This window comes from Polypterus senegalus, chromosome 4 (assembly GCF_016835505.1).
Source record: "Polypterus senegalus isolate Bchr_013 chromosome 4, ASM1683550v1, whole genome shotgun sequence".
In the NCBI taxonomy this organism is placed as follows: Eukaryota; Metazoa; Chordata; class Cladistia; order Polypteriformes; family Polypteridae; genus Polypterus; species Polypterus senegalus.
This window is the reverse complement of record NC_053157.1, coordinates 52,180,944-52,192,369: the sequence shown is the minus strand read 5'-3', so window position 1 is coordinate 52,192,369 and position 11,426 is coordinate 52,180,944. Positions and strand designations below refer to the sequence as shown.

The 11,426-nt window shown below is 40.3% G+C and overlaps 1 protein-coding gene across 1 annotated transcript in view; it reads left to right on the top strand.

Moving 5' to 3' along the window:
• The first annotated feature begins 2,777 nt into the window (after nucleotides 1-2,777).
• The window catches only part of LOC120527337 (lipoxygenase homology domain-containing protein 1-like), a 247,802-nt gene continuing 239,153 nt past the window's right edge, over nucleotides 2,778-11,426 (top strand). Inside the window, exon 1 of the mRNA XM_039750623.1 lies at nucleotides 2,778-2,807. The gene's annotated coding sequence lies outside the window, so the exon portion shown is untranslated. The remainder of the gene's footprint in view (nucleotides 2,808-11,426) is intronic.

The window sequence follows — 11,426 nt, the reverse complement described above, 5'->3', positions numbered from 1 at the left end:
CGCAGCACAGAGCCAGCACAAAGTCCACTTGTCCTTAGCGTGCATTCAGCTCCCCCCTTCACAACACGAAGTGGCGAGCATCTGGGGGGCAGAGGGAGGGGGGGTTTGAGCGAAGCGATCGTGAGCAGATCCGAGCACTTCTCCTTAGCGTGCGTTCAGCCGTCACATCCAACCCCCCCTTCCCTCAGAACGCACAGAGCAAACAGAACAGCAATCTTGGCAGAAGCAGCACAAAGCCAGTAGCTGATCTGTCCACTTTTGCTTACGTTCAGCTGCACGCCCCTTCACAAAGAGAGCGGCAGAGACACGAAGGGGAAAAAAGACAGCTGCTGATTGAAGCAAAGCACTACAAGCATAACACACAGCTGGCCAGCAGCAGCAGCAAGACACCAGCTGAACCGTGTGCGTTCAGACCCCACTTCACAACGCGGGGAGCATTAGGCCGGAGTTATACTTCAAGCGACGCAACACATGCTGCAACGAACGCTCCTGCTACGCAAGCGTTGCAGTGTTCATACTTGCACGCGTACTTTACGTAAATCTGGAGGAATCCACCAGGTGGCAGTGCGAGATATTATCACGGTGAGAACATGTTCAGCTTCTCAGTGTTGTGAATTGCCTAAAACACTCATTAAATTCTGATGACACCTTACCGCAGTATCTCTGAAAAGGATGTTTATTGATTAAATCCATCAATCCAGGGATGTGTCCATTCCAGCAAGCATTGGGCACTAGTGAGAAACAATCCCTGGACGAGGCCTCAGCTCATCACAAGGTGAATACAAGCACTCGCATACACTAGCGTCATTTTAGCGGCACCAAATCCCCAAATCTGCATATCTTTGGAAGGAAACCGGAGCACAGTGTGGAATACAAGCAGGAAATACCAGCGACGTAACTCCCTGCGAGACAGCAGTGCTATAGCTCCGCCACCGTGACACCCCCATGTGTATAATTATTCCCCCATGTGTGTAATTATTAACAGTATTCATTATTTAAAACGAAATTATATGTAAAATGTAACATACACACTTTAATGCATTTCATCATGAAAGTGATATCAAGTTTAAATCTAAAGATTCTAAATGTGCAGAGAGTTGGAATATCAGACATTTAATTTGTTCTGTGTGGCGATCTATTGCTGCTTTCCGCTGCTGTCTGGTCCAAGAAGCTCGTAGCGATTAAAAACTGGGATGACGTTTACGATGGTCTGCATTAATGATAAATTAAACTACGAGGTTAAAGTGGACATTTCGAGATTAAAGCTGAAATTTCCACTTGAATCACAAAATACACGTTTTCACCGTGTCCTTTATTTTTTTCTCAGTGGCTCAAATACAGCGCTATACATTATGTTGCTGTTGTTAAGTTGCAAAAATAAAAAAAAATAAAGACGGCACAAAAGATGGTATGTGAGACTTTTAAAATGTATCGTGTCATTACGATAGGGAATATGCGACGCTTGAATATAAAAGCACCACGAATGCATCTGTATGTCGGTATTTTGCTTCACCACATTCAAGCATTCATCCCGTAGTATCTGCATAGAGGCTTTCTGTCACATGTAGATAGTAAACAGAGACACTTACGTCACCTTTCGACTTTTAGCACACTGCGCCCCCCGACTTTTTGCTGGCACTGCAGCTCGCGCACGTGTCACGCTAATTTCTGAGGACCTGCTCAGAGGACACGTGAAATGAATGCTGCGAACGTGTGGCAGCCATGATGTGGGCACATACGCGTTCTGAGCGTGAAGTATAAGTCGGCCTTATAAGTGCCACGAGAAAGAGATTTAACCACGCCCGGGGCAGGAAATAAAGGACAAATATTGTTTTTACAAACGTTTTAAAGTACAAATGAAAATAATGCATATGTAACAATTCACATGAAAATATCAATCTATCCGGTAAACCAAACGAGGGGGTGGGCGAGCGAAGCGACCAGGGGGCAGAGCCCCCTAGTAATAATAATAGTACTGTATTAATAAATCCGCAATGTAGCGGCGGCGCGATAGCTGAACCGCGATAGAGCAGGGGATCACTTTAGTTACATTTTTTTTGGTTGTCCAATTGGAGCACAAGCAGGTCAAGTGACTTGCTCATGGTCACACAGCGGTGTCAGTAGCAGGATTTGAACGCACAGGGTTTGAAGTCCAAAGTCTTAACTACACCACACTGCCTGCTAAGTAATATTAAATGTATTGTGCTGCTTTTCCACTCAATGCTGTCATTTTCTACTGATGAGTTGGTTGTATTACTGCATTAGATAGTGTCATTAGACTTGGAAAAAGTCTGCCCTCTATAGGACATCAGTGGCATAGATTTTGAGACTTGGAATTTACTGATGCAAATAAATTGTTTCGCAATGGTGGCCATGTTTAGGCGCCACTACTGATGATATTTTAGGCCAAAGGGAAAACTAATCGGATATTCCTTACTGGAGTTGTAATCCCTCCCTGTTTTCTGATTTTAATTGGATATGGTTTGTTTCTCTCTGACCTGCTGGCTAACATACAATATTAAGGAAAAAACTGATCCCAAACAGCTGGTATTTTTAATCTATCACAGTGACCCTGAGTACTGATCAGGTTTCAGAATGTTATGGTACACATTCCCTAACACAGGTTGATTGTTATTTTCTTCCTCAGGTTAGATAATTTACAATGCCGACTCAAATGCAGTATTACAACTCGTCTCCATCGATGACTGGAGTCCTTCATCCCCAGACTGCTGCGTGTAGTAGGGAGCCAATGAGAGCAGTTGACCCTTTCCCAAAAAACACTGTACCTCGTATTCGTCCTACCACTGGTAAGTCTGACTTCATTATACTTCTTTTTTTACTTGTTTACATGTATGATTTATTAGTAAATGTGACTTGGCAGTGTAGACAATCTATAAATTACTTTCCAATTTACTGGGAGAGAAAAAACACCAAACCTGAGTAAAGCCCTTTAACCCTGGCTCTGGTGGATTAGGCAGCTTTGGACAATGGTTGGATAGAGGATTTGATAAGTTTAAAGATCTCCTAGAAACCCAAGTTTTCATGTATGACTGGACAAACTAAAAATGTAAGCATTTTAGTTTGTGCATTTGGTGAAATGATTCCTCTTCTTTATTACCTCTTCATGATTTCTGAAACATAAAGTGACAAATGCCAGACAGACACAATACACAATGGAACAAATTATCTTAAAAAATGCTGCTACATCTTTTTGTCTGTCATCTTGCTGCATACAGTGGTTAATCTATAATATTCAAGGGTGGATAGTAAAGCCCCTGGAGCGATATTGTGTTGCCATGGTGACTATCATTCAGGTTTGAAATTGAATAATGCATTTAGGGCCACAAACCAGAAAACGTTATATCATTAATGCCCTAGGATCTTGGAAATGTTTCATCTTAAAAATGAATAGTAAATACAGTGTCTTATCTTTTTGGTTGATGTAAATATTACAGTGGAGCACTGAAATGTAGGAGCGTAATACTTTTTGCAGGTGTTGGATAATCATGTGTTTGTACCTTGAATATGATGTGCCTGCCTGTTCCCACTCATGCCAGGTCTGATTCAGGGTCACAGATTAATAATTGTTGTCTTTGTGGATCCATCACTTTCTGTACACAGTAGAATTCTGTACATGGAAAGTTTGTACTGTATGTCACACAGAGTACAAATAAGGATTTTATGTAGTCTTCATCATGCGTTCAGTTTGTATCTCAGATAGATTAATATAGTTTAATCATCCCCATAAACTGCTCCAACTGGTTCCTAAAGTTTTCCACTCCAAAACATGAAATACAATTATATTGCTTTCAGTAGGTTTTTTGCTGTAATAGAAACCAGCTTCATGAGTTTATATCCCATGTTCAGTTTTTACCAGTGTGACGTTTTCATGTTCTCCTCAAGTCTGCGTGGGTTTCCTTTTTAGATTAAATGAGATTAGATAAACTGTAATAGTTCCATGGGGACATTCAGATGCATACAGCAGCAGAAGCTTAAGAAACAATGATACAGACTCACTGGACAGATAATACAACCAATCAATCGATAAATAAATAAATAAACAAATAAATAAAAACTTAACGAGTACATCCAGTGGAAGCATTGAATTGTCTGACAGCAGTGGTCAGAAAAGACCCCCAGAGGCACTTCTTAGCACACCATGGTGGAATTGAGCCTGTGGCTAAAAGTACTCCAAGAGAGCACCTCCTGGAGGGGATGGGATGTAATTTCATGATGGCATCTAGTTTTGCCATCATCCTCTTTACCACAGCAGGATTCACACTGTGATGACGGATGCTTTCCTGATAGGTTTCTTCAGGCGCTGTGCTTCTTTTGAGCTCATGTTGTTTCTCCAGGAGACTGCATCGTGGAACACCACACTCGTTGCTATGGACTGACAGAACATTTCCAGCAGCTTGCTACACACATCAAAAGTCCTGGGTCTCCTTAGCCAGTGCGGTCTGCTCGGGCCTGCCTTTTACAGTACCACTGTGTTCTTAGACCAGTCCAGTTTGTTGTTTATGTGAACCCCCAGGTACTTGTAGCTCTGGACCATTTCCATGTCTTCCCCATGAAATGACAGGTCTCAGACACTTCTTGGCACACCAGATGTCCACCACCACCTATTTTGTCTTCCTGTTTTTGAGTTGCAGGTTTGTTGCCCCTTCACCACAAGACAAAGTCCTCCTTGTACTCAGGTACTCCACATCTCCAAAGGTATACAGGTGATTCCAAACAGGCCCTTGTGAGCCGAGCAGTTGACTGGCGTCCCTTCCATGAAAGTTTCCTGCTGTGTGCCCAGTGCTGCTGTCATAGTTTGTATCCTACCATGACCTCGAATAGAATTAAGTGCCAGCAGCCATACCACATGCACTTCCGAACAGGTTAACCACCTGAAGCTATGCATGTTTGGGCCCAGCCAGTACTTGGATGGGAGACCCTCTAGAAATAAGCTTGGATTGTTCTTGGAAGAGATGTTGGTGAGGCCAGTAGGGTGCACTTACCCTGTGTTCTGAATGTGTATTCCAGTGCCCCAGTGCAGTGATGAGGACACCGTGCTGTAAAAATGGCGCCATCCTTCAAATGAGATAAAAAATTGAGGTCCTGACACTCTGTGGTCGTAGAAGAACCCTAGGCATCATTTGCAAAGAGTAGGGTGTATCCCAATGTCCAGGCTTAATTGCTCACCCAGGTCTAGTCATTCTGGCCCCCTAATCACCCTCTGTCTCTAACTGACTATCTCTCTCCCCACTTCACCACCTAACAGCTAAAGTGTGGTGAGCATACTGGCACAAAAATGCCTGCTGCTGCATCATCCAGCTGGATGCTACACCTTAGTGGTGGTTGAAGAGATTCTCCACTTTATACATGGAAAGAATTATTATTATTATTATTATTATAGTTATTATTAATATTTTTATTATTATTATTATTAAGTGGTCCTGAGAACGTTACTTGATCTTTGAAACACCCAGAACACCTGACAATTTCATAAGAGACTGGTACAGTTTACGACTCTGGTCTTTTTTAGCGCTATATTTAACTACATATATTATCACAATTTAAATAGTAGAACACTTAAAATAACTGCATCGCAAATGTCTGCAAATAAAGTATTTTACTACATATGCAGCAGAATCCCAGTTTTAAATGTAGTCGCAGGTTGTACCATTAATTCAGATCAAATAATTACCTGTTTTCAAAGTGAGTACTTTTAAGCATTTTGTATCTGAAAGCAAAAAGCCATTTAACATCTCAGGTGCTCAAACAGATGAACGTGTGTTGTTGCATACAGTGAGGAAAGTGAGGCCTACTACACCTAGGAGAATAAGACTCTGAGGTAAGGAATTGTAACTAACGACATCAAAGAAACAGCAACTTCAGTGACGATATTCTTAAAATGTGTGGACCAGAAGAGAGACATATCTTATATCATGGCACCTCATGGCACTTGAAACTTCTTTTCCGGTTTAACTCCTATAATAAAAACAATTGACATTGAATCTTTGGACGATTACAATACTTTTCCTATACTTCATATACGAGAAAGTAAAAACAGAGAGGTGTGTCTTGGCTCTGCTTTTTTGTCAAATTTTGAAAAAAATAACTTCCAGACTAGATTCTTGCCTATTAGACTGCAACTCAGTTTTGTCCTGTCAGTTCTCTGCAGCTATTGATCCAGCATTCTTGGAGCTGAAAGCAGCCAATAGTCAGATACAAAAGAAGTTTAGTTCATATTTTATTCATTGACGCTGAGGGCTCACTTTGGTTACCTTGAAGTGCAGATTTAACTGAGTGATGAAGAAAGTTTTTTAGAAGTTATAAACATAAATAGATCTTATCTAAGAAAAAGAAAAAATCACAATTTAAAGTGCAAAGTTATTGAAAGAAAACTGCATTCTTACTGAACACCTGCAATGAGCATTAGATAGTCATGAAGAGGTTATGAAATAAAACGAGGAACCCAGAAAAGGGTTTGGGGTAGCCACCCTATATACTTGAAAAAAAACCACCCAAAAAGTCAACAATATCTCTTTACAGAGTTGAGTTCAAAACAGAACCTTTTTGTGGCTAACCAAGTGGTGTTTTTAAAACCAGGTAATGGAAGTGACATCATTGGGTCTGGAACTGGAAGTTATGTTATCGGGCCTAGGCAGAATTTCCCTTGGTTTGTCAGCAGAAGAAAGAGATAAAGGGTTAGTGCACACTGCTACCCCTGGTCCAGCATTGAGTTACCCTCTTTCAAGCCCTTTAGCTACCTCTTATGCGCAAGTATGTGACAAGGTAAAGTTGTTAGAGCAGAACTCCTTTTGATGTTGAGGTCACTCAGTGTTTGCTTCTGCCAGTCAGTCTGACAATCAGTTAAATTGTAAGCATTAGTCTTTATTACATAACCCTCCATGGCTAGCCATAACAGCAATCAAGCTAGAATAAATCCTTCAGCTACACCTAAACAGAAAGCAAAGGTAACAGCATGGCCAGCAGACATTCTCATTCTGGTATACCGTAGCTCTTTCAGAGTAGTCTTTTTCTTTGATATTCAATAAAACCTCTTAATTATTCACAAAAAATGACAGTGCATAGAATGAAATGCTTTTTATTTAAAAAAAAAAAACACCAGTAAAATGTATAGTGCTATCTTGGGGTTTCAACGTTTTCTATACCATTTATTGTATTAAGGCCAGACTTACCTCATGTTACAGCCTACTTGAAGGTCAAGAGATTTATTTGAATTTATCAAGTATAATTCTAAACAAGAAGAGAATGATGGTGCAAATCATGAAAGTATACAGTAAACACAGTATGCCTTATTGATTGTGTTAATTGCAACTGACAGAAATCAGGAACAAAGTGAAAATGATGATAGCACCTATGTGCTGAGTTAAAGATATCAAGAAACAGAGTCAAAAGTAAGAACATATGAAGAAGCTGTGGAAAGAACCTGGGTCAATTAATTAGCTCTTATGGAGCCAATGTGCCCAAAGTAATATTGATATTTTTAACAACACAGCTTTTAACTTGTTCCATGTATCTACAGTAACAATTGTGAGAAATTTTCCTTAAGCAGATTCAATGTGTGCTTATGCTTCCTCATTGAATAATTTATTTGGTGCAACAGTTGGCATAAAGATTGCTTACATTCTTTTAACCTTTTTTGCCAGGTTTGTGCTTAATCTATATTGTATTTTCTTAGAAGGAAGCAATTTAACTTTGTATATTATTACCCATAACTAATAATTTACAAGCCTGGAATTACTCTAATTTGGGATCCTGAAGTGTTTTGTTGTGTGGTGGGTGCAGCAATGTGCTATATCAGTGCATGCACCCAACCTGTCTCTCTCTGTCTCTCTCTCTCTGGAATTACTCTAGTCCCATTTCTCTGAATTTTGTCTTATGCTATTATGTCCTTCTTGCAATGTAAGTTCCACAGTTGCACACATTGCACAAGTGTGTTACAGTATATAACTTAAGCAGGACCTCTTTCGACATTTACTTAATGAAATGCTTAACAGAATATACTGTTAACTGTTTATGTCAGTTCTGTATATTGCACATTTCTGGAGGATGGTAAGATGAATAGGGTTGTCAATTTTTTCTTTTTTAAAGAGCCTTTGTAGCCTTTTCCTTTCCTACAGTATTTGTAAACCTTCATTTATCACATTTTTGTTCCAATTTTGCGTCTTTTCCTGGTCCATTTATAGAATATTTGTCTCTTGAATATCTGCTGACCGGTATAACTTAGTGTCATATGTAAACATCATTGGTATACTTTCACTTTTAATACTATGGAAATCCCAAACAAAAAAATCCGGTGAGTGTCATGGTTAATTGTAAAGGACTTTAGTTTCTATCACTATATATATATATATATATATATATATATATATATATATATATATATATATATATGTATGTATGTATGTATGTAGGCAACCAGGGCATCAGCGAGCCCAAGACCACGAACATAGAAAGTATCCTAGGTTCAAATTAAGGATGGGTTTATTTACCACAACACCTTCACTGTCGCACAAACACAGACACAGGTTTTTTTCTCCACAATATATTTCTTGTCACCATCACACTAACTTTTTCAAATGTTGCTGTACTTCTTCCCAGCTCCAAGGATAAGGGAGTGCAGTTCCTTCTATTAAGGACCCGGGAGTACTTCCGGTGCCAGGGCTTCTGCCCAATGGAGTACTTCCAGGTCATACAATAGTTCCAAATTTTGGGAAGCACATCTCCCTGCAGCGCCCCATTGTGGCACCCCTAGACTCCAGCAGGGCTGTGCTGCCGAACTACAACTCCTGGTATTACCTGCTGGTTTCTGAATGGGCATCGACGCAAAGGGCTGCTGCCATCAAGCACCTGGGGGGAATGAATGTTCTCCAGGGAAAGTCTTCCCATGTCCTTTTCTTTCATGGTGACGGAAGGTGTTAAATCCAACCGGGACGCCTTTATGTTCCCTCAGGGCCTCCCGTCTGGGTAAGGGATCTTCCAGAATCCTGGCCGGGGTGCCCATCCATCCTGTGTGCTTCCTACCATATATATATATATATATATATATATATATATATATATATATATATATATATATATATATATGTGTATCTATACTAATAAAATGCAATGACTGACTCACTCATCACTAATTCTCCAACTTCCCGTGTAGGTAGAAGGCTGAAATTTGGCAGGCTCATTCATTACAGCTTACTTACAAAAGTTGGGCAGGTTTCATTTCGAATTTCTATGCGTAATGATCATAACTGGAACCTAATTTTCTCCATATACTGTAATGGACTTTAGCTCGATGGCCGTGGGGGGTGGAGCTGCGTGTGACATCATCACGCCTCCCACGTAATTACATCAACTGACTATGAACGCAGTATGTAGAAAAGAAGGAAGAGCTCCCAAAGAGCGCTGAAGAAAAACGCTGAATACTTTACTCGCAAGATACAAGTTTAATGAGAAGACACAAGGTATAAACGAGACTTTGGATCACTTTGTAACAGAGTTAAAATTGCTGTAGCGAGAAAGTTTTAAGTGCCAGGTCTTGGCTAACATTAAATAAAGCCGTGGATATCGCAACATCACACAAGAGAGCAGCTCACGTGAACTGACTGAACGCAGTACGAGCGATCACTTCCATGCATCAAACCTGTTCAAAAAACGCATTACACAATTGACAAGGTAGGAAAAGAATATGCTCCGAGCTGAGCTCCACAGTTAATGCGGTCCTGCGGAAGCAACTTCGTCATGCTGCCACCAAATACTCACAGAAAAATCCACAAGTTAATACACACGCTGTCTCTAGAGTTTCTCCACATTCAATGTATTCCTCGCATCCCCGTTACACCCTCTGATCTCCCATTTCAATTCAGATGCCTCCAATTTCCAGTAAGGCTCTGCTTCGCGATGACAATTAATAAGTCTCAGGGACAGACCCTACAAAAGGTTGCCATTGATTTGAGGCAACATTGCTTTCCTCCTGGACAAAACTATACGTTGCATTCTCAAAAGTAATCTCAGTGAACAGCTTGGTCATATTACAAACGGACTGCTGAACTCACAATGTGGTATACAAAGACATCCTTAACAGACAGTTATTGGTATATTTTCCCTCAGTTTAAAAAGGTTTTCTTTTCTTCTTAATAAAAATTTAAAAGCAGTTCTTTGTCGCTGTGAAGCGCGGGGATTTTGCTATATACAGTATATATATATATATATGTAGATATATATATATGTATGCATGTGTATATATATATATGTAGATATGTATATATATATGTGTATATATATATATTTGGATATGTATATATATATATATATATATATATATATATATATAGATATGTGTATGTGTAGATATGTGTATATGTAAATATGTTTATATGTGTGTGTGTGTATATAAATATTGTGGAGACCGGCCCAGACACAGACAGGCGGACATGTTCATTTCACCCACAAACACGTTTATTTACAAATATATAAGTCACAAAGTGCACCACAAATCCCCAAATTCCCCAAAGTCCTGGCCACTCAATGCCTTACTTCCTTCAGGCCGCCTCCTTGCCTCCTTTCTTCCAGGTCAGTCCACTCCGCTCCCGACTCTCGCACCGAATGAAGGGAGGCGGCCCCTTTTATCTGCACCCAGATGAGCTCCAGGTGCTCCCCGGCAATCTCCCGCCGACATGCCCCAGTGTGGCGGAAGTGCCGGCTGTTCTCCCGGAAGCTCTCCGGGTGTCCCTGCTTCTCTTCCCCCCAGCACTTCCTGGTGTGGCGGAAGTGCTGAGGTCCAGGCTTCCCAAGGCATTGGGGCGCCCCCTGGCGGTGACCACGGGCCCCTACAGGGTTGGGCTTCCAAGCCCTCTATCCGTGGCCCCCAATGCAACCAGGATGGCGGCCCCCATGTGATCCAGGGTGGGCGTAGACCCTCTTCCGGTCCCTCAAGGCGTCCCGGCCGGGTCGTTGCCCCTGGCATCCCTGACAATATATATATATATATATATATATATATATATATATATATATATATATATATATACTGTATATATATATATGACAGCAACACTCATAACAGTCACAAAACAATTACATTGACAATCATGTTACATTATTTTTAAAATGTTTCCTTTTCTTTTTCATTACTTCTTTAACACACTACTTCTCCCCTGCAAAGCGCGGGTATTTTGCTAGTACTCTATATATATAAAATCGATTTTCTGCAACGATTTTATGTCACGCTTTAAATCAGGCTTATTTTAAAACCTACATATATATGTTTGGTATCATTCTTTTCAGAATTTATCAAACTTTAATGTGATGTTTTTAGATTTTCAGATTCTTATTTTGATTTTAAATTATAAACTAAAAAATGTCAAGAACCCATGTCCAGTGAGACAAGACTTTGTGCCAAGAGATTTAACCAC